This window comes from Bombina bombina, chromosome 2, assembly GCF_027579735.1.
Source record: "Bombina bombina isolate aBomBom1 chromosome 2, aBomBom1.pri, whole genome shotgun sequence".
NCBI classification, from domain to species: domain Eukaryota; kingdom Metazoa; phylum Chordata; class Amphibia; order Anura; family Bombinatoridae; genus Bombina; species Bombina bombina.
In genome coordinates, this window is record NC_069500.1 from 350083555 (window position 1) to 350111382 (window position 27828).

A 27828-nucleotide genomic window follows, 5' to 3' on the forward strand; every position below is an offset into this window, starting at 1 on the left:
ATATCCTAGGAATCCTAACCTTACTCCATGAGTAACTCTTGGATTCGCACCAATATAAGTATTTACGCCATATTTTATGGTAAATTTTCCTGGTAACAGGTTTCCTAGCCTGTATTAAGGTATCAATCACTGACTCCGAGAATCCACGCTTTGATAGAATCAAGCGTTCAATCTCCATGCAGTCAGCCTCAGAGAAATTAGATTTGGATGTTTGAAAGGACCCTGAATCAGAAGGTCCTGTCTCAGAGGCAGAGACCATGGTGGACAGGACGACATGTCCACTAGATCTGCATACCAGGTCCTGCGTGGCCACGCAGGCGCTATTAGAATCACTGATGCTCTCTCCTGTTTGATCTTGGCAATCAATCGAGGAAGCATCGGGAAAGGTGGAAACACATAAGCCATGTTGAAGACCCAAGGTGCTGTCAGAGCATCTATCAGCACCGCTCCCGGGTCCCTGGACTTGGATCCGTAACAAGGAAGCTTGGCGTTCTGGCGAGACGCCATGAGATCCAGATCTGGTTTGCCCCAATGATGAAGCAGTTGGGCAAACACCTCCGGATGAAGTTCCCACTCCCCCGGATGAAAGGTCTGGCGACTTAGAAAATCCGCCTCCCAGTTCTCCACACCTGGGATGTGGATCGCTGACAGGTGGCAAGAGTGAGACTCTGCCCAGCGAAGTATCTTTGAGACTTCCATCATCGCTAGGGAACTCCTTGTTCCTCCTTGATGGTTGATGTAAGCTACAGTCGTGATGTTGTCCGACTGAAACCTGATGAACCTCAGAGTTGCTAACTGAGGCCAAGCCAGAAGAGCATTGAAAATTGCTCTTAATTCCAGAATGTTTATTGGAAGGAGTCTCTCCTCCTGAGTCCATGATCCCTGAGCCTTCAGGGAATTCCAGACTGCGCCCCAACCTAGAAGGCTGGCGTCTGTTGTTACAATCGTCCAATCTGGCCTGAGGAAGGGCATCCCCTTGGACAGATGTGGCCGAGAAAGCCACCATAGAAGAGAATCTCTGGTCTCTTGATCCCGATTTAGCAGAGGGGACAAATCTGAGTAATCCCCCTTCCACTGACTTAGCATGCACAATTGCAGCGGTCTGAGATGCAGGCGTGCAAATGGTACTATGTCCATTGCCGCTACCATTAAGCCGATTACCTCCATGCACTGAGCCACTGACGGGTGTTGAATGGAATGAAGGACACGGCAAGCATTTAGAAGTTTTGATAACCTGTCCTCCGTCAGGTAAATTTTCATTTCTACAGAATCTATAAGAGTCCCTAGAAAGGGAACTCTTGTGAGTGGCAATAGAGAACTCTTTTCTATGTTCACCTTCCACCCATGCGACCTTAGAAATGCCAGAACTAACTCTGTATGAGACTTGGCAGTTTGGAAACTTGACGCTTGTATCAGAATGTCGTCTAGGTACGGAGCTACCGCTATGCCTCACGGTCTTAGTACCGCCAGAAGAGAGCCCAGAACCTTTGTAAAGATTCTTGGAGCCGTAGATAACCCGAAGGGAAGAGCTACAAACTGGTAATGCCTGTTTAGGAAGGCAAATCTTAGATACCGGTAATGATCCTTGTGAATCGGTATGTGAAGGTAGGCATCCTTTAAATCCACTGTGGTCATGTACTGACCCTCTTGGATCATGGGTAAGATGGTTCGAATAGTTTCCATTTTGAACTATGGAACTCTTAGGAATTTGTTTAGGGTCTTTAAGTCCAAGATTGGTCTGAAGGTTTCCTCTTTTTTGGGAACCACAAACAGATTTGAATAGAATCCTTGCCCGTGTTCCGACCGCGGAACTGGGTGGATCACTCCCATTAGTAAGAGGTCTTGTACACAGCGTAGAAACGCCTCTTTCTTTATCTGGTTTGCTAATAACCTTGAAAGATGAAATCTCCCTTGTGGAGGAGAAGCTTTGAAGTCCAGAAGATATCCCTGAGATATGATTTCCAACGCCCAGGGATCCTGGACATCTCTTGCCCAAGCCTGGGCAAAGAGAGAAAGTCTGCCCCCACTATATCCGTTTCCGGATCGGGGGCCCTCACTTCATGCTGTCTTAGGGGCAGCAGCAGGTTTTCTGGCCTGCTTGCCCTTGTTCCAGGACTGGTTAGGTTTCCAGCCCTGTCTGTAGCGAGCAACAGTTCCTTCCTGTCTTGGAGCGGAGGAAGTTGATGCTGCTCCTGGCTTGAAATTACGAAAGGCACGAAAATTAGACTGTTTAGCCTTTGGTTTGACCCTGTCTTGAGGCAGGGCATGGCCCTTACCTCCAGTAATGTCAGCGATAATTTCTTTCAAGCCGGGCCCGAATAATGTCTGCCCTTTGAAAGGAATATTAAGCAATTTAGATTTAGAAGTCACATCAGCTGACCAGGATTTAAGCCACAGCGCTCTGCGCGCTTGAATGGCGAATCCGGAGTTCTTAGCCGTAAGTTTGGTTAAGTGTACTACGGCATCAGAAATAAATGAATTAGCTAGCTTAAGGGCTTTAAGCTTGTTCATAATCTCATCCAATGGAGCTGTGCTAAGGGTCTCTTCCAGAGACTCAAACCAGAATGCCGCCGCAGCAGTGACAGGTGCGATGCATGCAAGGGGTTGTAATATAAAACCTTGCTGAACAAACATTTTCTTAAGGTAACCCTCTAACTTTTTATCCATTGGATCTGAAAAAGCACAGCTATCCTCCACCGGGATAGTGGTGCGCTTAGCCAGAGTAGAAACTGCTCCCTCCACCTTAGGGACCGTCTGCCATAGGTCCCGTGTGGTGGCGTCTATTGGAAACATTTTTCTAAATATAGGAGGGGGTGAAAAGGGCACACCGGGTCTATCCCACTCCTTGTTAACAATTTCTGTAAGCCTTTTAGGTATAGGAAAAACGTCAGTACACGCCGGTACCGCAAAATATTTATCCAGCCTACATACTTTCTCTGGAATTGCAACCGTGTTACAATCATTCAGAGCCGCTAATACCTCCCCTAGTAATACACGGAGGTTCTCAAGCTTAAATTTAAAATTTGAAATCTCTGAATCCAGTTTACTTGGATCAGATCCGTCACCCACAGAATGAAGCTCTCCGTCCTCATGTTCTGCAAATTGTGACGCAGTATCAGACATGGCTCTACTATTATCAGCGCACTCTGTTCTTACCCCAGAGTGATCGCGTTTACCTCTTAATTCTGGCAATTTAGATAGTACTTCAGTCATAACATTAGCCATGTCTTGCAAAGTGATTTGTATGGGCCGCCCTGATGTACTTGGCGCCACAATATCACGCACCTCCTGAGCGGGAGGCGAAGGTACTGACACGTGAGGAGAGTTAGTCAGCATAACTTCCCCCTCGTTGTCTGGTGATATTTTTTTTTAACATATAAAGTTTGACTTTTATTCAAAGTAACATCTATACATTGAGTGCACAAATTTCTATTGGGCTCCACATTGGCCTTTAAACATAGTGAACAAACAGATTCATCTGTGTCCGACATGTTTAAACAGACTAGCAATAACACTAGCAAGCTTGGAAAAAAACTTTTAAATAAATTTACAAGCTATATAAAAAACGCTACTGCGCCTTTAAGAAACATAAAAATGTGACACAGTTGAATTAACAATGAACCAAATATGTTAAAACAACCAAATTTTAACAGAAAATGTATAAAGTTAGCAGAGGATTGCACCCACCAGCAAAAGGATGATTAACCCCTTAATACCCAAAACGGATAACAGTTGAAATAATAAACGTTTTTATCACAGTCAAACACACTGTCACAGGTCTGCTGTGACTGATTACCTCCCTCAAAACTAGTTTTGGAGACCCCTGGGCTCTGTAGAGACGTCCTGAATCATGGAGGAAGAAATAGGAAGACTGTGACTAAATTTTTACTGCGCAATAAAGCGCTAAAATAGGCCCCTCCCACTCATATTACAACAGTGGGGAAGCTCAGTAAACTGTTTTTATGCAGAAAAAAACGACAGCCATGTGGTAAAAATCATGCCCATAAAGTTTTATCACCAAGTACCTCAGAAAAAACGATTAACATGCCAGTAAACGTTTTAAAATTGAAAATTATGAAGTGTTATTAATAAGCCTGCTGCTAGTCGCTTTCACTGCAGTGCAGGCTCAAATATTACTTTAATATTGACAGTATTTTCTTAGTGAAATTCCATTCCCCAGAAATACCTCAGAGTATACATACATACATATCAGCCTGATACCAGTCGCTACTACTGCATTTAAGGCTGCACTTACATTACATCGGTATTAGCAGTATTTTCTCAGTCAATTCCATTCCTTAGAAAATAATTTACTGCACATACCTCCTTGCAGGTGGGCCCTGCATGCTATCCCCTGTTCTGAAGTTACCTCACTCCTCAGAATGGCCGAGAACAGCAAGTGGATCTTAGTTACGACCGCTAAGATCATAGAAAACTCAGGCAGATTCTTCTTCTAATGCTGCCTGAGAACAAACAACACACTCCGGTGCCGTTTAAAATAACAAACTTTTGATTGAAGAAATAAAAACTAAGTTTAACACACCACAGTCCTCTCACACGTCCTATCTTTAGTTAGGTGCAAGAGAATGACTGGATATGACGTAGAGGGGAGGAGCTATATAGCAGCTCTGCTTGGGTGATCCTCTTGCACTTCCTGTTAGGGAGGAGTTATAATCCCATAAGTAATGGATGACCCGTGGACTGACTACACTTAACAGGAGAAATACCAATTAAAAAATCTAAATTACAAATTTAAATAAACCTAACACCACGAAAAATAATAAAAAAATATTAAATTACAAAAAATAATAAACACTAAATTACGAAAAAAAACATTATTTATTTAAGAACTTACCTGATAAATTCATTTCTTTCATATTGGCAAGAGTCCATGAGCTAGTGACGTATGGGATATACAATCCTACCAGAAGGGGCAAAGTTTCCCAAACCTCAAAATGCCTATAAATACACCCCTCACCACACCCACAATTCAGTTTAACGAATAGCCAAGTAGTGGGGTGATAGAAAAAGGAGTAAAAAGCATAAAAAAAGGAACTGGAAATATAATTTTGCTTTATACAAAAAAAAATAACCACCATAAAAAGGGTGGGTCTCATGGACTCTTGCCAATATGAAAGAAATTAATTATCAGGTAAGTTCTTACATAATGTAGAGTAAAAAGTAAACACTTTATTTAACATGTATATATATAAATGGACGAACAATATCAAATTGGATCATTAGAGAAATGGGTATGTGTCTTCCATTACTCTATAATGCATAAATGAATTGATCCAAATAGAAATTTAAAAACAAGGCATAGAAATGGGCATGTGTGGTCAGACGGGGCGTGAGGATACCCACAGTGATCAGTATATGGCATGTTTCAAAAGCCTCCAAAGTACTGCAGTTACGTCTAGCCCTAAGGTACTGTCCAAAGGGGATGCCCATCTTTTGGCTTTTTGGATGATAGCTATCCCAATTTAGCAGGCTGTTGGTGGATGTTTCCTTCCTAAACAGCTTAGTGCTTAGGGATCCATCACTTTCTTTTTTGATCTCCAGATCCAAGAAGGAAATACTTACATCTTCAATACTGGAAGTGTAATGCATACCATGAGTATTGTCATTAAGCCAACACATAAAGGCCAAAAAGTCACCTTTTGAGCCTGTCCATAGTATCAACACGTCATCAATATAGCGGATATATAAATCCATGTATTTCATAAATGGATTTACATCTTGATTTAGAACATGAGTATGTTCTATCCATCCTAGGAGAAGTTAGCATAAGTGGGCGCACAGCAAGTGCCCATTGCTGTGCCCCTTTGCTGTAAGTACACTTTGTTGTCAAACAGAAAATAATTGTGCTTTAGCAAAAAATCAAGGAGATCAATGACAAACTCATCCTCTTCACTACCTCTAGGGTTATTCATTTTTAGAAAATATTCCACAGCTTTTCTCCCAAGTGTATGAGAGATATTAGAATATAAACTTTCTACATCAATGCTCGCCAATAAGGTATTTTCCTGCACATAAATGTTCTCTAAGCATCTGAGAACATCTTTTGTGTCTCGCACATATGATGTTAATGTGTATACAAATTCACGTCGTTTTTTGTCTATATAGGTACTGATATTTTCTGTCAAACATCCGTTGCCCGACACTATCGGTCTGCCTGGTGGTACCTCTATATTTTTATGAATTTTGGGCAAGCTGTAGAAAGTAGCAATCCTAGGTGTCATATTGCACATAAATTGGTATTCTGACTTAGTGATAATTCTTTCGCCAAAACCTCTGTCTAGCAGTGATTTGAGTTCTTTACCGAATTTTATAGTGGGATCTTGTGATAGAACCTGATAGTTATCACTATTAGTTAGATTCCCCCCCTTGTCGGCACTCTTGATTGTTATTTCAGAATTATCCTTTAGTTCAGCTAGTGCATTTCTCTCTTTAAAAGTAAGATTTTTCTTAGTTTTACTTTTGCAATTGAGTGTTTCTAATTCTGTAGTTACCAGGAAAACAAATTTGTCTATAGTAGGGTATTTCGAGATAGCAGGCATGAACTTACTCTTGGGTTTTACTAAACTCTGCTTTTGTGTTTCAGTTTTCTCCTCATTCTCTTCTAATAAGGTTACCATAAGATTAATTATTTCCTGATCTTCTTCTTCCACCCCCATATCAGTTAAACAGACTTTATTTGCTTCTTTGTGATATTTATGTAATGCCAGTTTTCTCGCAAAAAGGTGTGTATCCTTTACCCAATCAAAAGTGTCAAATTTGGGGGTAGGAATAAAAGATAGGCCCTTTGATAATAGAATGTAGTGTTCATGTCTCAAATCTATTACTGCAAGATTAATTATTTGTAATCCCTTTCTCCACAGTGCAGAAATGGCGTCTGACTGTCATCTGTCACTCTCAGGCAATTATTTTATTTCTTTTTACCATCAATACAATTGCACACACAAGTCACACACAGCCAGTGACACAAATATTTATATGTCATTTAACCTCTCTAAACAGCAAATAAAATATAGTTAAAGGGACATACTCTATTAGAATCATGCTAGTTTTAATTTGAATTTCTATCCCTTTAAAGGAATATGAAACCCATATTTTTTCTGTCATGATTCAGATAAAGCAGCAGTTTTAAGCATCGTTCTAATGTACTCCTATTATAATTTTTTGTAGTAGTACATTAGAAATTTGCTTCAAATTGCATGCTGTATCTGAATTATGAAATAAAAAAATATTGGTTTCATATCCCTTGAAAGTTTTAAAGACACAAATGCTGCTGAGCATATCAAGATATTTTTCTTTCAACAAAAATTAATTAACAAGCGATCAATACTGCAAACACTACTGCTGCCACTCAAGACACGCACATGCTCTATCCCACTAGGTATGCTGTTCAACAAAGGATTAAAAAAAGAGTAAATTAAATAATAATACAATTACATTGCCATTTTTATCAGAATCATGGAAGTTTAATACTTTAGCCCTGCTACTCATTTTTGCCAAGACAGTTAGCAAGCACGTGGCATGCTCAGTTATGTAAACAGTGCTACTGTTAACCCAAAATGTACCAATGAATATCATTAATAGGGAATGAATACAACATCTCTAATTTGGATTGTACATTAGAAATGCTATTCCTCATTTTCAGTCCCCTATTTCAGTGATATGGGTCTCTTTTATGCTGTTAGAGTCTGAGTTCAGGGGGTTAACAATAAACAGAAAATAAACACATAAAGGAAGTTGCATCTAAAAGGAAGATGTCTTTAAAATGGCAATGTCCTTTATATTATAGATGCATGAGCCATAACTGGTCACATTTATATTACATAACTCACAGAAATGTGTATAGAAAGATTATATAATCTATTAAAGGCAGTTAAATACAGTGCTATATTTACTAAGTATACATCCTTCCTGGCTTAGTTATCTCATGAATACTAGTTGTACTGTACTTAATCCAGTCAAGATTTTATGTGCTGTTTTACTTGGGTTAGAGAAACATGTGGATTCCACCTATGGAAAATACTTGACCAATGCCCACAAGTGCTAGATTAGGTTTAAAATTAATAGTGCAGAGCTCCTACCTTTAAGATTGACTTCTAGATCTGGCATCATTGTTTTATAAACCCTCATAATGTTTGAAAAATGGAAGGTGTTAGGGGTCCTAACAATGATCCTGATATTATTTCTGCAGTGCACATTTATTTTATTATTCTATGATCCCTTGATCATCATGTCAGTCAGGACTAGTCTCTCTCTGGACCTGGTATATTAAAAGAAAGAAAAGCAAAACGGACCAAAAGCATCATTACATAACTATTATTTGTGCACATTATTTTTTATTATAATATACCTTGATTCATGATCAAGGTATATTATAATAAAAATAATGTGGACAAATAGTAGTAAAAGGGGTATTTCACCAACTCCCCTGCTACTGCCTAGATGCGCTTTAAAACTTTAAGCCTATCCAGTTTCTTTTCTGCCTTACCGGTCCGTTTAGCAGCTGAAGATTTTTAAATAGGCTCCAAGTCCAACTAGTAGATGTTTGATTGTAGATGGCTCCGTCCGCGTCCAGACAGTGACCGAGATGGATGACACTGATCAGGTGGCAACAGTCCTTCCTTCCTTCCCAGTCTTTGCCGCCAGACTCCAGTATTACTGCGCTGCGCTCTGAATCCTGTTATCTTGCGCATGCGCAGGGAGCCAATCAATAACGGTTACGTTCTCCTGGTGCTGTCAATCACAGGAGAACATGAACGTCTGATTGGCTCCCTCTCTAAGAGACAATACGAGTGATGCCTCCTATTGGCCTATTTTTTCCACACTGACGTTCAGTCAGCCTGTGGCAGCCAGTGGGTGGTGTTTTCTTCCTGACTGTATAATTTAAAAAATGCAATGATGTTACGCAATGGAGAAGTAGAAAAGTACACTGCCTCTCCATAGCGTAACATAGGGGAAAAAAAGGTTAATATTTTATGTTATGCCTGCAGGTGTCGCTCTAATGCACCCATGTTGTGCAATGGAGTATGTAGTACACTGCCTGCTCTGCATCTCCATAGCGTAACATGGGGGAGAAAATAAAAAGTATTTTTTTTTTTAACACAATTTTTTTTTTCCTATGACTGCACGTCCTTGACCTAGGAAGGTTACTTGAGTCTGATGGAACTCACATTTCTCGAGTTTACAAAACAGGCCGTTCTCACGTAGTCTCTGAAGAACCTGTTTAACATCAGAACGATGAGCCTCAAGTGTGGGTGAGTGTATGAGGATGTCGTCTAAGCACACCACAACACACTGTTGCAACATATCTCGTAGGATATCCACAACAAAGCAATATCCCTTTAAAAAGCACATTGACACTCCATATATCTAATCCAAAAATGCCACAGAGTCAGCTCACAACTATTCATAGACCTGCCGGTATAAAAGACTTACTAGTCACTCCTCGGCGTCCAGGTCACAACTTGATAGGGTACGTAGGCACTTCTGAGCTCCAAACTGCTGCACACTATTCAGTCAGTGTCTCAAACTGAAATTTGCTCCGCCCGCTCTCCTACTAGTATCAAAGAAAACACTGTGCTGCAAACCGCAGGGAGGATTCCCACTTGTCATTAGACTGGTGTTGCACTAGCCTCAGGACACTTAGATGTTTATTTTTATTATTTTCCAATAAAAGTTATATTTTAACTTTTACACTAGCTGACTCACTTATAAGATTTTTTTTCATATCTCTTAGGACATCATTAATAAATTCCTGAAACACAGCAGGAGCATTACATAGGCCAAAGGGCATTACAAGAGAATCATAATGCCCGCTCCTGGTGTTAAATGCTGTTTTCCATTCGTGACCCTCCTTAATCCCAACGAGATTGTACGCTCCTCTCAAATCAAGTTTAGTAAAGACTGTAGCTCCCTTGATGCGGTCAAAGAGTTCCGTAATGAGAAGAAAAGGGTAAGCATTCTTAATGGTAAGACGATTAAGACCCCTATAATTGATACATGGTCTTAACTCGCCACCTTTTTTCTTCACAAAGAAGAAGCCAGCCCCTGCAGGAGAGCAGGATTTGCGGATGATTCCTCGCGACAGAGCATCGGCAATATACTCCTCCATAGCACAATTCTCTGCAACAGAAAGAGGGTACACCCGGCCCCGAGGAGGAATGGCTCTGGGTTGCAGGTCTATGGCACAATCGTAAGACCGGTGAGGAGGCAACGTACCGGCACGCACCTTGTCAAACACGTCTAGGAAGTCTCGGTACTCCTCTGGCAATCCTTCGGACCTGCGCCAGTCGAGACTGGGATTGTGCTTTTGCAGCCAGGGATAACCCAGAACAACCGGAAAATGCGGAGAGTTTATCACTGGGAACTGGAGGGTTACAAAATGGAGAGTCCCAACAGCCATGGACAACGGAGCAGTTTCGTGAGTAACGAGTGCGGGCTGAAGGGGCCTGCCATCAATGGCCTCAATAGCAAGCGGAACAGACCAAGGCAAAACAGGAATGGAGTGCTTTGATACAAAAGCACTGTCAATGAAATAGCCCGCAGCACCGGAGTCAACAAGAGCCTGAGTGACTATGGAGGAGTTCACCCAGGAAAGGACAACCATGACAAAAGGTTTCTCCTTAAGCGGTTCCAGGTACGAGAGAAACTACCCAAGGTCTGCCCCCGACAGGACCTTAGGTGTGAGCGTTTCCCGGCTGTGTAGGACAAGTCTTCAAAAGGTGGCCCTGTAACCCACAATAGAGGCAGAGCCCCTCCCTGCTCCTAAAGGCCCTCTCTACGCCGCGGAGAGACGCGTGAATCCCAACTGCATTGGCTCAGCAGTACCTGGTGACTCGGGACCAGGAGGCATGGGAGGAGAGGGAGGCATGGGTGGGAACAAACACGTAGGAGACAACGGAACAGGAGGCCTTCGCAAGCGCTCCTTGAAAGAGGGCCTCTCTCTGAGTCTGATGTCAATTAGGATAAAAAAAGACACCAATGCCTTGAGATCCTCTGGTAAATCTCTGGCAGCAACTTCGTCTTTAATCGCATCAGAGAGCCCATGAAAGAAGGCAGCAACAAGGGCATCATTGTTCCAACCTACTTCTGCGGCAAGCGTACAGAACTCAATAGCATACTGAGCAACAGATCTTGTACCTTGCTGAATAGACATGAGTCGTTTAGCAGCAGAGGAGGAGCGAGCCGGAACATCAAATACCCTTCGAAAGGAGGCCACAAATTCAGGGTAATTTGAAATCACAGGTTTATTAGTCTCCCACAAGGGATTAGCCCAGGCAAGAGCTGTGTCAGAGAGTAACGAGATGAGAAATCCCACCTTCGCTCTGTCAGAGGGAAACGCCTGAGGTAACATTTCAAAGTAAATGCCCACCTGGTTGAAAAACCCTCTGCACTGAATAGGATCGCCTCCATATCGCTGAGGTACAGGTGCAGAACCGGACATGCTCCTGGTAGGCATAGGTGCAGCAGCGGAAACAGGAGCAGCCATAACTTGCGGGACACTTTGGTCCAAATGTGCAGTGTGAGTCAGCAGGGTTTGCAGGGCTAGTGCAAATTGATCCAAGCGGTGATCCTGTTCATCCATCCTGGAAATGATGACAGGTAAAGGTGGATTATTAGCACCATCAGGATTCATGGCCTTTGCGTAATGTCAGGGTGCCAGGAATCAGACTGAGATGAGAAGTGCAAAAATAATTGCACCTTTATTAATAGCAAAAAATAATAAAAAGTCCACAAGTAAAATAACAAGCCAGGAGTCAAAACCAGAGCTGGTAGTCAGACAAGCCGAGTCAGGAGCCAAAGTGAATAGTCAGACGAGCCAGAATCAGGAACAAGGAAAACAGCAGAGTCAGGAACAAGCCAGGGATCAGGAACCAGGAAGGACGTCAGGCAGCCAGGTAATACACAGGAACTCTCACAAACAGGTCTGAGACAACGCAAAGACAAAGCATACTGAACAGAGGCCCTTTAAATAATAAGTGATGACATCAGAATTCTGAGACTGCATCTTGTCTCACATGGATGATGCACACCAGTCTGGCCATAAAAGGAAGCGTAGGAAATGAGCAGCATCCCCGACAATGCACCATAGTCAGGAAGAGAGGTGAGTAAAATGGCTGCCAGCAGCACATGGCAAACAACAGGGAAAAAACCCTGACAGGCGGGCAGGGGGCGCTGTAGTGACCTCAACAAGTACTCTCTGCTATAATTAGAGTAAAAAAAAATAAAAAATGAAAGTAATCGGACTACTACTTACCACACACTACTATTACCAACTCGTGTGTGAAGAAGAATGTAACCTATAAATATAAGATATCCCAAAGCTACTTACTAACTAGAGTAAAGGTTATATCTGTGGAATGGCGTATATAGGAACCTTACCTATCCCCTTAATTAGAGATGTTTATATTGTACAATGTATGTTCTCAAAATAAATACAGGTACATCAGTATATATAAGATCCCACCCTATACAGATATACTGAAAAATGATAAGAATACATACATTGTGCTGCATGGATTATATATACATAATATAATCAAGAGGTTTCTACAGGTAGTTGTCTTGAGTTATTGTTAACAGATTAACAATAAATATTAGCACTCTGCTAGCTATGGTGAGCAGGATAATAAAATTGACTTAATAAACAGAACTGCTTTTAACCTCAGAATGTCTACATTTCAAAGGTACTTAGGTTAGCGTGTACTGTAGTGTAGTAGAAATAAAAATGGCAATGAGAGTGGAAGTCACCTTTGGACCTGTAATTATCTAGGCTGACTGAATTGAAATCCTTGCTTAGAAAGAAATATGTAATATTCAGCTGAGGTAGTAAGAGTGCTGAGCAAATAATAATGCAATATTATAACCGGGTGATTTGATTATGCGTTTTTGAACATCTAAACACTAAGATAATTCTTATACAGCTATGCTTATAAGTTTACATACCCTGGCAGAATTTATGATTTCTTGGCCATTTTTCAGAGAATATGAATGAATGACCCTGATCAAAAGTTTACATACCCTGGTGATTTTGGCCTGATAACATGCACACAAGTTGACACAAAGGGGTTTGAATGGCTATTAAAGGTAACCATCCTCACCTGTGATCTGTTTGCTAGTAATTAGTGTGTGTGTATAAAAAGTCAATGAGTTTCTGGACTCCTGACAGACCCTTGCATCTTTCATCCAGTGCTGCACTGACATTTCTGGATTCTGAGTCCTGAGGAAAGCAAAAGAATTGTCCAAGGATCTGCGGGAGAAGGTAGTTGAACTGTATAAAACAGGAAAGGGATATAAAAAAGATATCCAAGGAACTGAGAATGCCAATCAGCAGTGTCCAAACTCTAATCAAGAAGTGGAAAATGAGGGGTTCTGTTGAAACCAAACCACGGCCAGGTAGACCAATTCAAATTTCAGTCACAACTGCCAGGAAAATTGTTCGGGATGCAAAGGAAAACCCACAAATAACAGAATTTATGTTTACCTGATAAATTTCTTTCTCCTACGGTGTGTCCGGTCCACGGCTTCATCCTTACTTGTGGGATATTCTCATTCCCTACAGAAAATGGCAAAGAGAGCACACAGCAAAGCTGTCCATATAGCCCCCCCCTCTGGCTCCGCCCCCCAGTCATTCGACCGACGGTTAGGAGAAAAAGGAGAAACTACAAGGTGCCGTGGTGACTGTAGTGTACAAAGAAATAAAATTTTAAACCTGACTAAAAGCCAGGGCGGGCCATGGACCGGACACACCGTAGGAGAAAGAAATTTATCAGGTAAACATAAATTCTGTTTTCTCCTAAATTGGTGTGTCCGGTCCACGGCTTCATCCTTACTTGTGGGAACCAATACCAAAGCTTTAGGACACGGATGAAGGGAGGGAACAAGTCAGGTAACCTAAACGGAAGGCACCACAGCTTGCAAAACCTTTCTCCCAAAAACAGCCTCCGAAGAAGCATAAGTATCGAATTTGTAAAATTTGGCAAAAGTATGCAGAGAAGACCAAGTCGCTGCCTTACAGATCTGTTCAACAGAAGCCTCATTCTTGAAGGCCCATGTGGAAGCCACAGCTCTAGTAGAGTGAGCTGTAATTCGTTTAGGAGGCTGCCGTCCGGCAGTCTCATAAGCCAATCGGATGATGCTTTTTAGCCAAAAGGAAAGAGAGGTAGCAGTAGCTTTCTGACCTCTCCTCTTACCAGAATAGACGACAAACAAAGAAGATGTCTGTCTGAAATCCTTTGTTGCTTCTAAATAGAATTTTAAAGCACGGACTACATCTAAGTTATGTAACAAACGTTCCTTCTTCGAAACTGGATTCGGACACAGAGAAGGAACAACTATTTCCTGGTTAATATTCCTATTGGAAACCACCTTTGGAAGAAAACCAGGCTTAGTACGTAAAACTACCTTATCTGTATGGAATACCAGATAGGGTGAAGTACACTGCAAAGCAGACAATTCAGAAACTCTTCTAGCAGAAGAAATAGCAACCAAAAACAGAACTTTCCAAGATAGTAATTTAATATCTATGGAATGCAAAGGTTCAAACGGAACCCCTTGAAGAACTGAAATAACTAAATTTAGACTCCATGGAGGAGTCATAGGTCTGTAGACAGGCTTGATTCTAACTAATGCCTGTACAAACGCCTGTACATCTGGCACGGCTGCCAAACATTTGTGCAACAAGACAGACAGAGCAGATATCTGTCCTTTTAGAGAACTAGCTGACAAACCTTTATCCAAACCCTCTTGGAGAAAGGAAAGTATCCTAGGAATTCTAATTTTACTCCAAGAGTAACCCTTGGATTCGCACCAACAGATATATTTTTGCCATATCTTATGGTAAATTTTCCTAGTTACCGGTTTTCTGGCCTGAACCAGAGTATCTATCACTGAATCTGAAAACCCACGCTTAGATAGAATCAAGCATTCAATTTCCCAGCAGTCAGTTGCAGAGAAACTAGATTTGGATGTTCGAATGGACCTTGTACTAGAAGGTCCTGCCTCAAAGGTAGCTTCCATGGTGTAGCCGATGACATATTCACCAGGTCTGCATACCAAGTCCTGCGTGGCCATGCAGGAGCTATTAGAATCACCGAGGCCTTCTCCTGTTTGATCCTGGCTACAAGCCTGGGAAGGAGAGGGAACGGTGGAAACACATAAGCTAGATTGAACGACCAAGGTGCTACCAATGCATCTACTAGTGTCGCCTTGGGATCCCTGGATCTGGACCCATAGCGAGGAACCTTGGAGTTCTGACGAGACGCCATCAGATCCATATCTGGAATGCCCCATAGTTGAGTTAACTGGGCAAAGACCTCCGGGTGAAGTTCCCACTCCCCCGGATGGAAAGTCTGACGACTCAAATAATCCGCCTCCCAGTTGTCTACTCCTGGGATGTAAATTGCAGATAGATGGCAGGAGTGATCCTCCACCCATTGGATGATCTTGGTTACTTCCTTCATCGCTAGGGAACTCTTTGTTCCTCCCTGATGATTGATGTACGCTACAGTCGTGATGTTGTCCGACTGAAATCTTATGAACCTGGCCTTCGCTAGTTGAGGCCAAGCCAGGAGCGCATTGAATATCGCTCTCAGTTCCAAAATGTTTATCGGGAGAAGAGACTCTTCCCGAGACCATAGACCCTGAGCTTTCAGGGAGCCCCAGACCACGCCCCAGCCTAAGAGACTAGCGTCGGTTGTGACAATGATCCACTCTGGTCTGCAGAAACTCATTCCCTGAGACAGGTGATCCTGAGCCAACCACCAGAGGAGTGAGTCTCTGGTTATCTGGTACACTTGAATCTGAGGAGATAAGTCTGCATAATCCCCATTCCACTGTTTGAGCATGCACAGTTGCAATGGTCTTAAATGAATTAGAGCAAAAGGAACCACGTCCATTGCCGCAACTATTAGTCCTATTACCTCCATGCACTGAGCTATGGAGGGCTGAGGAATAGATTGAAGAACTCGACAAGCGTTTAGAAGCTTTAACTTTCTGACCTCTGTCAGAAAAATCTTCATTTCTACAGAGTCTATTATTGTTCCCAGAAAGGGAACCCTTGTGGACGGAAACAGGAAACTCTTTTCTATTTTCCCCTTCCACCCGTGAAATCTGAGAAAGGCTAAAACAATGTCTGTATGAGCCCTTGCTTTGGGAAGGGACGACGCTTGAATTAGAATGTCGTCTAGGTAAGGTGCTACTGCAATGCCCCTCGGCCTTAGGACCGCTAGAAGGGACTCTAGCACCTTTGTGAAAATTCTGGGAGCAGTGGCTAAACCGAACAGAAGAGCCACGAACTGGTAATGTTTGTCAAGAAAGGCGAACCTTGGTAAAATCGTCCGAATGGTTTCCATTTTGAATGATGGAACTCTGAGGAATTTGTTTAGAATTTTTAAATCCAGAATTGGTCTGAAAGTTCCTTCTTTTTTGGGAACTACAAACAGGTTTGAGTAAAAACCCAGACCTTGTTCCGCTGCTGGAACTGGGTGTATCACTCCCATCTTTAATAGGTCTCCTACGCAATGTAAGAATGCCTGTCTCTTTATCTGGTCTAAAGATAAGCGAGACATGTGGAACCTTCCCCTTGGAGGAAGTTCCTTGAACTCTAGAAGATACCCCTGAGAGACAATTTCTAGTGCCCAGGGGTCCGGAACATCTCTTGCCCAAGCCTGAGCAAAGAGAGAAAGTCTGCCCCCTACTAGATCCGGTCCCGGATCGGGGGCTATCCCTTCATGCTGTCTTGGTAGCAGCAGCAGGCTTCTTGGCCTGTTTTCCCTTGTTCCAGCCTTGCAATGGTTTCCATGCTGGTTTAGGCTGGGAAGTGTTGCCCTCTTGTCTAGAGGCTGTAGAGTTAGAAGCCGGTCCATTCCTGAAATTGCGAAAGGAATGAAAATTAGACTTATTCTTAGCTTTGAAAGGCCTATCCTGTGGGAGGGCATGGCCCTTTCCCCCAGTGATGTCTGAAATAATCTCCTTCAATTCTGGCCCGAAAAGGGTCTTACCTTTGAAAGGAATATTAAGCAATTTTGTTTTGGACGACACATCTGCCGACCAAGATTTTAGCCAAAGCGCCCTGCACGCCACTATTGCAAACCTGAATTTTTCGCCGCTAATTTAGCCAATTGAAAAGCGGCATCCAAAATAAAGGAATTAGCCAACTTTAGTGTGTGAATTCTGTCCATGACCTCATCATATGGAGTCTCCTTTTGGAGCGAATTTTCTAGTTCATCAAACCAAAAAGACGCCGCCGTGGTGACAGGAATAATGCACGAAATTGGTTGAAGAAGGAAACCTTGCTGAACAAAAATCTTTTTAAGCAATCCTTCCAATTTTTTATCCATAGGATCTTTGAAAGCGCAACTGTCTTCTATAGGAATAGTTGTGCGCTTAGCTAATGTTGAAACTGCCCCCTCTACCTTAGGGACCGTTTGCCATGCATCCCTTCTGGGGTCAACAATGGGGAACATTTTCTTAAATATAGGAGGGGGAACAAAAGGTACGCCTGGCTTCTCCCACTCCTTAGTCACTATGTCCGCCACCCTCTTGGGTATCGGAAAAGCGTCAGCGTGCACTGGGACCTCTAAGAATTTGTCCATTTTGCACAACTTCTCTGGAATCACCAAAGTATCACAATCATCAAGGGTAGCTAGCACCTCCTTAAACAGAGCGCGGAGATGTTCTAGCTTAAATTTAAATGCGACGATATCAGGTTCTGCCTGCTGAGAAATTTTTCCTGAATCAGAAATTTCTCCCTCAGACAGACCCCTCCCTCACTGCCAACTCAGATTGATGTGAGGGTATAGATAAATTATCGTCAGCGCCTACTTGCTCATCCTCTGTATTTAAAACTGAGCAATCACGCTTTCTAGGAAATGCTGGCAGTTTGGATAAAAGAGCTGCTAGAGAATTATCCATTACTGTTGTTAATTGCTGCATAGTAACAAGCATTGGCGCGCTAGATGTACTAGGTATCGCCTGCGCGGGCAAAGCTGGTGTTGACACAGAAGGAGAGGATGATGAACTATCCCCACTACCTTCATTTAAAGAATCATCTTGGGCAACATTATTAAATGTGACAGTACTGTCCTTACTCTGTTTGGACGCCATGGCAAAATTCGCACATACATTTAATGGGGGACCCACCTTGGCCTCCATACACACAGAACATAGGATATCTGAAGGTACAGACATGTTAAACAGACTTAGGCAGGTTTTTAATGCAATAAAAACAATTTTAAACAAAACCGTTACTGTCTCTTTAAATAATAAAAAGAACACACTTTATTTCTGAATGATCGAAAAAACATGAAGGAAATATCCGATCTTTATGAAATTTATACCCCAGTGTCTTAATGCTTTAAAAGTATTGCACACCAAATTTCAAGTCTCTTAACCCTTAAATGAGCAAACCGGAGCAAATAATCCCAATTGACCGGTTAAAACACACTACAGTCCCTGCCACAGACTTTGCTGCGGCTTTTACCTTCCTTAGGGGTTATTAACAACAGAAATAAGCCTCTCTGAGTCCTTTTCTAAGCCACTGGACCTCCTCACGTGAAGCTGCATGCACTGCCTAGAGAAAGTAACTGCGCAACTGAGGCGCGAAAATGATGGATTTTAGTTACTGGTGCTAAAATCATACTCCTCTATTAACAGAAATCTTCATCACTTTCTGTTGTAGAGTAAATAGTACAAACCGGCACTATTTTAAAATAACAAACTCTTGATAGAAGAAATAAAAACTACAACTAACACCACATACTCTTTACCATCCCCGTGGAGATGCTACTTGTTCAGAGCGGCAAAGAGAATGACTGGGGGGCGGAGCCAGAGGGGGGGCTATATGGACAGCTTTGCTGTGTGCTCTCTTTGCCATTTCCTGTAGGGAATGAGAATATCCCACAAGTAAGGATGAAGCCGTGGACCGGACACACCAATGTAGGAGAAAACTTCAGGTGAAATACAGGACTCTCTGAAAACATGTGGTGTCGCTGTTTCAAGATGCACAATAAGGACGAACTTGAAGAAAGATGGGCTGCATGGTCAAGTCGCAAGAAGAAAGCCATTACTACGCAAATGCCACAAAGTATCCCGCTTACAATACGCCAAACAGCACAAGACAAGCCTCAAACCTTCTGGCACAAAGTCATTTGGAGTCATGAGACAAAAATTTAGCTTTCTGGCCACAACCATAAACGCTACATTTGGAGAGGAGTCAAAAAGGCCTATGATGAAAGGTACACCATTCCTACTGTCAAACACGGAGGTGGATTGCTGATGTTTTGGGGATGTGTGAGCTACAAAGGCACAGGAAATTTGGTCAGAATTGATGGCAAGATGAATGCAGTATGTTATCAAAAAATACTGGAGGGAAATTTGCATTCATCAGCCAGGAAGCTGCGCATGGGACGTACTTGGACATTCCAACATGATCCTAAACACAAGGCTACAGCAGAATAAAGTGAAGGTTCTGGAGTGGCCATCTCAGTCTCCTGACCTCAATATCATTGAGCCACTCTGGGGAGATCTCAAACGTGCAGTTCATGCAAGACAGCGCAAGAATTTACAGGAACTGGAGGCTTTTTGCCAGGAAGAATGGGCAGCTTTACAATCTGAGAAGATAAAGACCCTTATCCACAAATACCACAAAAGACTTCAAGCTGTCATTGATGTTAAAGGGGGCAATACACGGTTTTAAGAACTGGGGTATGTAAACTTTTAATCAGGGTCATTTGGGTAGTTTCTGTTGTCATTATGATTTAAAAAGAGTAAACATAGTTGATTGATAATAAATGGCTTCAGCCAAACACTAACCATGAGTGAAAGAAAAGTTTTTGTGTTTTCATTCATATTCTCTGAAAAATGGCCAAGAAATCATAAATTCTGCCAGGGTATGTAAACTTATAAGCATAGTGGTATAAGAATTATACAATGGTATATAAAGATCCATAAAATCTATAAAGGAGAACAGTGTAACTAACGTGCAAGAGGAGAGTGATTCAAACTAAAAAAAAATTCAAAATAGTTAATGTGGGGAACTGATTAGGCTAACAGTGGTAAAGCTATGCGTTCTAGAGATTCAGCCTACACCTGAACGTCTCTGAGCTTGTTAAAATCTCATCATATGTTACCTGCCTTAAAGGCCATGTGAGCTAACACAGTTCATCAGAAACTTGGGGTAGAGGCCTATTGCTGTAGATCTTACGTTCCCTCGGTTATATATATCGAATTTCTGGAGCCCACATTCTTACGGCGTCACTTTTTTCTATTTCATGGTGTTGAAGATACATCTAGGGAAAGGTGTTTTCTGCTAAGCTGTAGTTGTTGGCAGTTAGCCGACCGTGGTCACTCATCTGAGTGCGCCGTTTCCATTATGTGGTAGGACTCCATTCCGTGTGGGGTAGGGCTTGTCATTGTAAAGTGCCCCTGGAAGGATGAGCTCACTAAAGTTTCCTGCAGTGGATCTTCACTTAATGGTATAAGCTGTTTATACGAAGCGTCCGTTGAAGTCAGTTCCATATGTGTGGGGAGGAACACAACATCCCTCTTCCTTCTGTACTAGATTTGTTTAGTTTTGTTATGTTTTATATTTTATCACAAATCCTTGTCATTGTATACCCCTATCACTGTACCCAGCGCTACGGAATTTGGCGGCGCTATACAAATAAATAATAATAATAACATATAGTGGACTAAAACCACTAGTTTCAAGAGCTTTCTTATTATTCGGTTCTCGTCTAATATTATCTGGCTGTTTAGAGTCTGGATGTAAGTGAGCCAAGAGCGATTCAAATTCTCTCCTGAGATCTCTGAAGTGTTGGTCTATCAGCCCCTGCATATTTTGTTCCTATACCTTTACAGCTGCCATTATATTGGGGGTGCTGCTGTTTTCTTTCGTAGTAGACATTGCTCATTCTGTATGTTAAGCATGTGGTTAGTAACACCTCAACTGTCTTTCACAATAGATTTGGGGTTATATACCATATGCTGTATAGGAGATGTGCTTGAGAGTTGGGTGCCGCGAGGTGGTGTTCAGTTATTATAAGGTATGTGTGGCTAGTTGTAGGTCATTTGCCTATCATGCAGTTTGGGAATAAGCCATATGCAAGGTGTGGTATCTTACCCTGCACGGAAGATTCAATAAAATACGTTTTTCTCTAAAGTTTGACGTCTTTTTTTTCCCCCTGCAGTAATAGTATGGTTGGGCTAATACCGGTAATGCTCAGAGTTGCTGAGACGCAGTTAGAAACCGACGTTGCATGGCACTCACTTAATGTTCAAATTGTTGGAGTGTTGCCCAGATATGGTTGCGAGGACAATGTCTACGTATAGGTAGTGGGTTGGTAGTTTACTACTTAACGTTTCAGCACGATTGTGTGCTATGAAAGTGCGCTTTAGACTCTTTTTTGATGTTCCGTGCACGGAGCTTCTCTGTTATGCGGCCATTCCTGTCGGTGCTTGGCTTCGCCCCTGCGAAAAAAGTTTTTGATCGGGTTAATTGGCTATTTTTAAACCTCACACTAAAAATGTTCGGTTTTGGACCAAATACAGGGAGTGCAGAATTATTAGGCAAATGAGTATTTTGACCACATCATCCTATTTATGCATGTTGTCTTACTCCAAGCTGTATAGGCTCGAAAGCCTACTACCAATTAAGCATATTAGGTGATGTGCATCTCTGTAATGAGAAGGGGTGTGGTCTAATGACATCAACACCCTATATCAGGTGTGCATAATTATTAGGCAACTTCCTTTCCTTTGGCAAAATGGGTCAAAAGAAGGACTTGACAGGCTCAGAAAAGTCAAAAATAGTGAGATATCTTGCAGAGGGATGCAGCACTCTTAAAATTGCAAAGCTTCTGAAGCGTGATCATCGAACAATCAAGCGTTTCATTCAAAATAGTCAACAGGGTCGCAAGAAGCGTGTGGAAAAACCAAGGCGCAAAATAACTGCCCATGAACTGAGAAAAGTCAAGCGTGCAGCTGCCAAGATGCCACTTGCCACCAGTTTGGCCATATTTCAGAGCTGCAACATCACTGGAGTGCCCAAAAGCACAAGGTGTGCAATACTCAGAGACATGGCCAAGGTAAGAAAGGCTGAAAGACGACCACCACTGAACAAGACACACAAGCTGAAACGTCAAGACTGGGCCAAGAAATATCTCAAGACTGATTTTTCTAAGGTTTTATGGACTGATGAAATGAGAGTGAGTCTTGATGGGCCAGATGGATGGGCCCGTGGCTGGATTGGTAAAGGGCAGAGAGCTCCAGTCCGACTCAGACGCCAGCAAGGTGGAGGTGGAGTACTGGTTTGGGCTGGTATCATCAAAGATGAGCTTGTGGGGCCTTTTCGGGTTGAGGATGGAGTCAAGCTCAACTCCCAGTCCTACTGCCAGTTTCTGGAAGACACCTTCTTCAAGCAGTGGTACAGGAAGAAGTCTGCATCCTTCAAGAAAAACATGATTTTCATGCAGGACAATGCTCCATCACACGCGTCCAAGTACTCCACAGCGTGGCTGGCAAGAAAGGGTATAAAAGAAGAAAATCTAATGACATGGCCTCCTTGTTCACCTGATCTGAACCCCATTGAGAACCTGTGGTCCATCATCAAATGTGAGATTTACAAGGAGGGAAAACAGTACACCTCTCTGAACAGTGTCTGGGAGGCTGTGGTTGCTGCTGCACGCAATGTTGATGGTGAACAGATCAAAACACTGACAGAATCCATGGATGGCAGGCTTTTGAGTGTCCTTGCAAAGAAAGGTGGCTATATTGGTCACTGATTTGTTTTTGTTTTGTTTTTGAATGTCAGAAATGTATATTTGTGAATGTTGAGATGTTATATTGGTTTCACTGGTAAAAATAAATAATTGAAATGGGTATATATTTGTTTTTTGTTAAGTTGCCTAATAATTATGCACAGTAATAGTCACCTGCACACACAGATTTCCCCCTAAAATAGCTATAACTAAAAACAAACTAAAAACTACTTCCAAAACTATTCAGCTTTGATATTAATGAGTTTTTTGGGTTCATTGAGAACATGGTTGTTGTTCAATAATAAAATTAATCCTCAAAAATACAACTTGCCTAATAATTCTGCACTCCCTGTACGTTAAAACTTATATGTAGCCTTTACTCCAGTTCCTCTGCCAAAGTCAAAGCTAACAGCACCCTTTCCTCTTCCTTTAAAATCAGAAATGGCACGCGTCAAGGATGCCCCCTCTCCCCCACCCTATTTGCTCTGGTCATGGAGGTACTGGCTGCTCATGAACGCCGTAACCAAGAGATTGAAGGTATTAGAGTAGGCCCACAAAATTGCAAAGTTGCCCTCTATGCGGACGATGTAGTCTTTTCTATAACATCCCCTAAAACCCCTCCATTCCCGCCATAATTACTGAACTACAGACATTCCAACTACTCTCAAACTTCATAATCAGTATGCAGAAATCAGAAATGCTAAATATCAACCTACCCCACTCTGAATTTACTTCATTAACAGATATCTGCCCAGGAAATATCCATCAGATACCTAAGGACCAACATTATAATAACTCCTTACTATTTAAACACAACTTCATCCCCCTTCTTAAAAAAATACAAGATCATCTTAAAAAATGGACCTTGAGACCCTTGTCGTGGTGGGGCCGTATACATTCTATCAAAATGACCACACTACCACAGATTTTATACCTATTACAGGCACTACCCATACACATCCCTAACTAGTACATTAGTCAATTACAGAGCTCTATAAATACTTTTATTTGGAATAAGAGTAAACCAAGAATAAATAAAACCACTCTTTATAGACCCAATAGCGTAGGTGGACTCGGCCTCCCAGACATCTTACTATGACTCCATAGTACTGCAAAGGATCTTGGATTGGCATGGTGTGTCAGAAACTAAAGCATGGGTCACCCTTGATTCTTACCTCCTGAAAATACCAAACGCTGGGGCCCTCTGCTGGGTACCCAAAGACAACAGACCCACTCTTTGTAATAATCTAGATGTACATAAACATCTATTTGACACTTGGGACAAACTTCTCTCTTCCAAGAGAGGCATTTCTACAACGCGTTCGCCCATGTTCCCAATTCCTCTCAATGCTGAACTAACGGGAGGACTAGACAATATTTATGGAAAAGCATTGAACTGGGGTTTTTCCATACCATTAGCAAGATTGACAGAACGGGCACAGCTGAAACACTTTCTGGCCTCTACACCACATAAAACTGACCTACTTAGACCACTCCTCGCTTTTGAGACTCTTTGTCTGAGAGGAAAAGTAGTTCAGATCCCCTTATCCCTATCACATAAACTTCTGCAAACCCAAGACTCCGCAAATTTACCCCCCTACACAGACAGATGGCAAAAAGACTTAGCAACCCAAATAGATAATAAAACATGGCATAGAATCTTTAACAACACCCGCAAATCCTAAGTTTCCCCACAGATACTAGAGTTAAATCAAAACTACTGATGAGGTGGTACCTTACTCCACTGAGACTGAACACCATTTATCCAGAAGCCTCACGTAAGTGTTGGAGAGACCGTGGAGAGATTGGGACACATCTGGTGGCAGTCCTCCATGCAATTGGGATATCAACACTGCTTTTGTAACCAAGTGCTCGTGTGACAGAGTATGACTGCAATACTCCCAAAACGTAAAAATGACTTAGAGTCACCAGCACTTTAAAAATATTATAAATCTTTATTAGGAATTATGTGTTACAGCAACGTTTTGGGGATTTAACCCCTTAGTCATGCTAGTGATACTATCTCTCCAAGATACTTATATATTCAATGTTTGGCGCCAAACTGACCTCACAGGGTCCTATGGCTCCACCTAGTGGTGGTTTTCAATAACACTTTTATCATTGAAATAACAGTGAAAAAGTATCAACAATATTAAAAACATAAGGTAACATAATGACAGATGTATATTTCATTTCTTTGTTTATCTTAATTTAATGTCTCTAAATTACAGAGTAACATTTGGGTTTTGATTTAATTTTAACTGCAAGCTTCTACATTGTTATTTTATCTTATCATTAAGGATCTTTCTTATTTGATGATATTTAGTGAAAACAAGATAAGTCAAAATCCTTGTTCAGACCTTTTGGGATTAGTGTATCAAACGGTGAATCCACCACATCTCACGTTGTTTAAGTAATTTTTCCCTATTAATGCCATTTCTTTGTATCTTAACCTGTTCTATTATTTGCCATCTCAATTGGCTAATGACATGTCCTTTTTCAAAAAAATGTTTGGACAAGGGTGCCTCAATGTTCTTCCTTCTTATATTAGAACGATGTTGGCTAAGCCTCTCTCTGATTTTTTGGGTGGTCTCGCCCATATAAACCAAAGAGCATGGGCATTTGATTAAGTATATTACAAAGCTGCTATTACACGTATTGTATCCCTCAACATTATAACATTTTCCATTGTGAGGATGAAAAATGTTTTTTCCTTTTATAATAGAATTACAGCTGGCACAATTTAGACAAGGATAATTGCCATGACTCTTTGTTCCTATATATGATTGTTTCTCCACTCTATTGGGTCCTATGTCTGATATTACTAAGTGGTCTCCAATATTTTGACCCTTCTAAAGGCCATCATGGGAGGTTCTTTAAATAGATCTATATTAAGGTTACAATCTTTCAGCACATGCCAATTTTTTCTGATAGCTTTGTTAATGACATTGCTATATGGATTATGCTGTGTAACAAATACCAATCTATTTGTGTCCTTGTCTTTATTAGTTTTAATTGAGGGGCTTTGTATTTCAAATTTCATGGCCATTTCCTCTAGTCTTGTTACTGACTATCCTTTTCACTCTAATGAGTTGACTTTTAGGTAAAGATTCCACTAATCCTCTGGGATGAAAGCTATTATAAAGCAACAATGTATTTTTATCAGTTTCCTTAGAGTACAGGTCTATGTTTAATACATTTAATCCTTTGGAGACCTTGTATCCAGGAATGTATAGGTGATTGTAAATTGTAAACCTCTTACCATGGAGTTCAATTCATTAACAAACTCTATAAGGGTTCCAACGCTGCCCCACCACACGCCAAACACGTTGTCTATGTAGCGCCACCATATTGCACCATATTTCTTGAAAAGTTCATTTTCATAGACGAATCTTTCCTCGAATTCATTCATATACAGGTTGACGTATGATGGGGCAACGTTGGAACCCATAGCTGTTCCCTTTGTCTGTATAAACCAATCCTCCTGAAACAGAAAGAAATTCCAATATAAGATTAATCTTAATAGACTATCCAAAAATTGACATTGTAAAATAGAATACCTGCCATTCACCATGAGAACCTTATTAATAATTGCAATGCCTGTCTCATGCTTTATAGATGTATAAAGGCTCTTCACGTCCATGGTGAACAGCGGGTATCTATTTGAAGGAAATTCCAATTCTTTAATTTTTGTCAAAAAGTGTCCTGTGTCCTTTAAATAACTTGCCATGCTGGCTACTATTGGCTGCAGTAGTTTGTCTAAATATTTAGAAATATTTGTGTACACATCTGGTGGCAATGCCCTCTAGTTCGACCCTTTTGGAGAATGATAGAATCCCACTTCTGCAAAAAATGTAACGATGAGTTCACATTGACCCCTCAATTAGCACTACTAAACGACCGTCCAAAGTTCCCCTGTAAATTAAGGTTACATCTCCTGCAAATTGGACTCAATGGAGAACATTCCCTAATAGCTAGCCAGTGGAAATCCAAAACTATACCATCTAGACAATCCTGGTTAGACAGAATCACAGAACTGTTATCACTAGAAGAATATGGTTACCTCAAAAGGAAAAAACTAAATTACTTCCTGGATGTCAGATTTTATTGGGAACAATCCCTAGACGTGACCACACTCAGGTATTTGACCTCCGGAACCAAAGCTTATCACCTCTGCGTATGCTTGACCCACAACATACTGACTTACCTCTCATCTCTTCTGCCCCCCTCCCTTCCCATCCTTTCTAGGTTGGTGACCTCGTTATGTTATACGTTTATTCAAATTATTTTACATAATTGATATTTTCAATACAGATAATGTGATTATCAGAGACTTTACACAATCTAACATCCAGTGACATGGAACAGTCATTCTTAGTTCAGAGATGTATAAAACTTCATGTCGAACAGCCCTGTATGTCTTTGATTTTGTATTTAATAAAAAAAAAAAAAAATTAAAAAAAAAGGAAATTTATTTAAAAAACAATAAATAGTATAAAAACAATTAAATGAACCGAACATAGAACGAGGGCCTGCTAGTTCACCTTCTGAAGGTTCTATAAGGCTCTGCAATGCGTTTCTCAGTGTATCTAAAAGCTGTTTCATCAGGCATCAGGTGTTTGGATACGCTGAGATTACCTTATCTTTTTGACAAACAAAAGAGCTTATGTCCTGCTCCTAATTATTCCTTTATTAGCTGTATACATATTGGCTCTATACTGATTCGGACACTTGAAACCAATCTGGAGCCAATACAGGAGTAATTAATGGAAGCGTGCATTTGTAGTTCAGCGGAAAGCACTAGAGGTAGCATTTCAACAGAGATAAGTAACTTTGAACACACAAATTAGTCATCCTTGAAATTATGTGGATGTTGAAATAAACTACAATTTCCCTTTATTTCAACACATTAGGTAATAATTAAATTTGCTTATAAATGTCCATTTAACAGCAAGAAAGAATTACCTATTGTAATAAGAGTTTGTATATGTTCTCAAAAAGTAGCACAAGCTCATAATACACCAGCCAATGTGATAGTTTCAAGGGATTTAAA

General features: G+C 41.3%; 1 protein-coding gene across 1 annotated transcript in view; it reads right to left on the reverse strand.

The window, feature by feature from the left end:
• Positions 1–27828, reverse strand: part of RAD9B (RAD9 checkpoint clamp component B) — a 260697-nt gene that overhangs the window by 140277 nt on the left and 92592 nt on the right. The window lies entirely within an intron of this gene.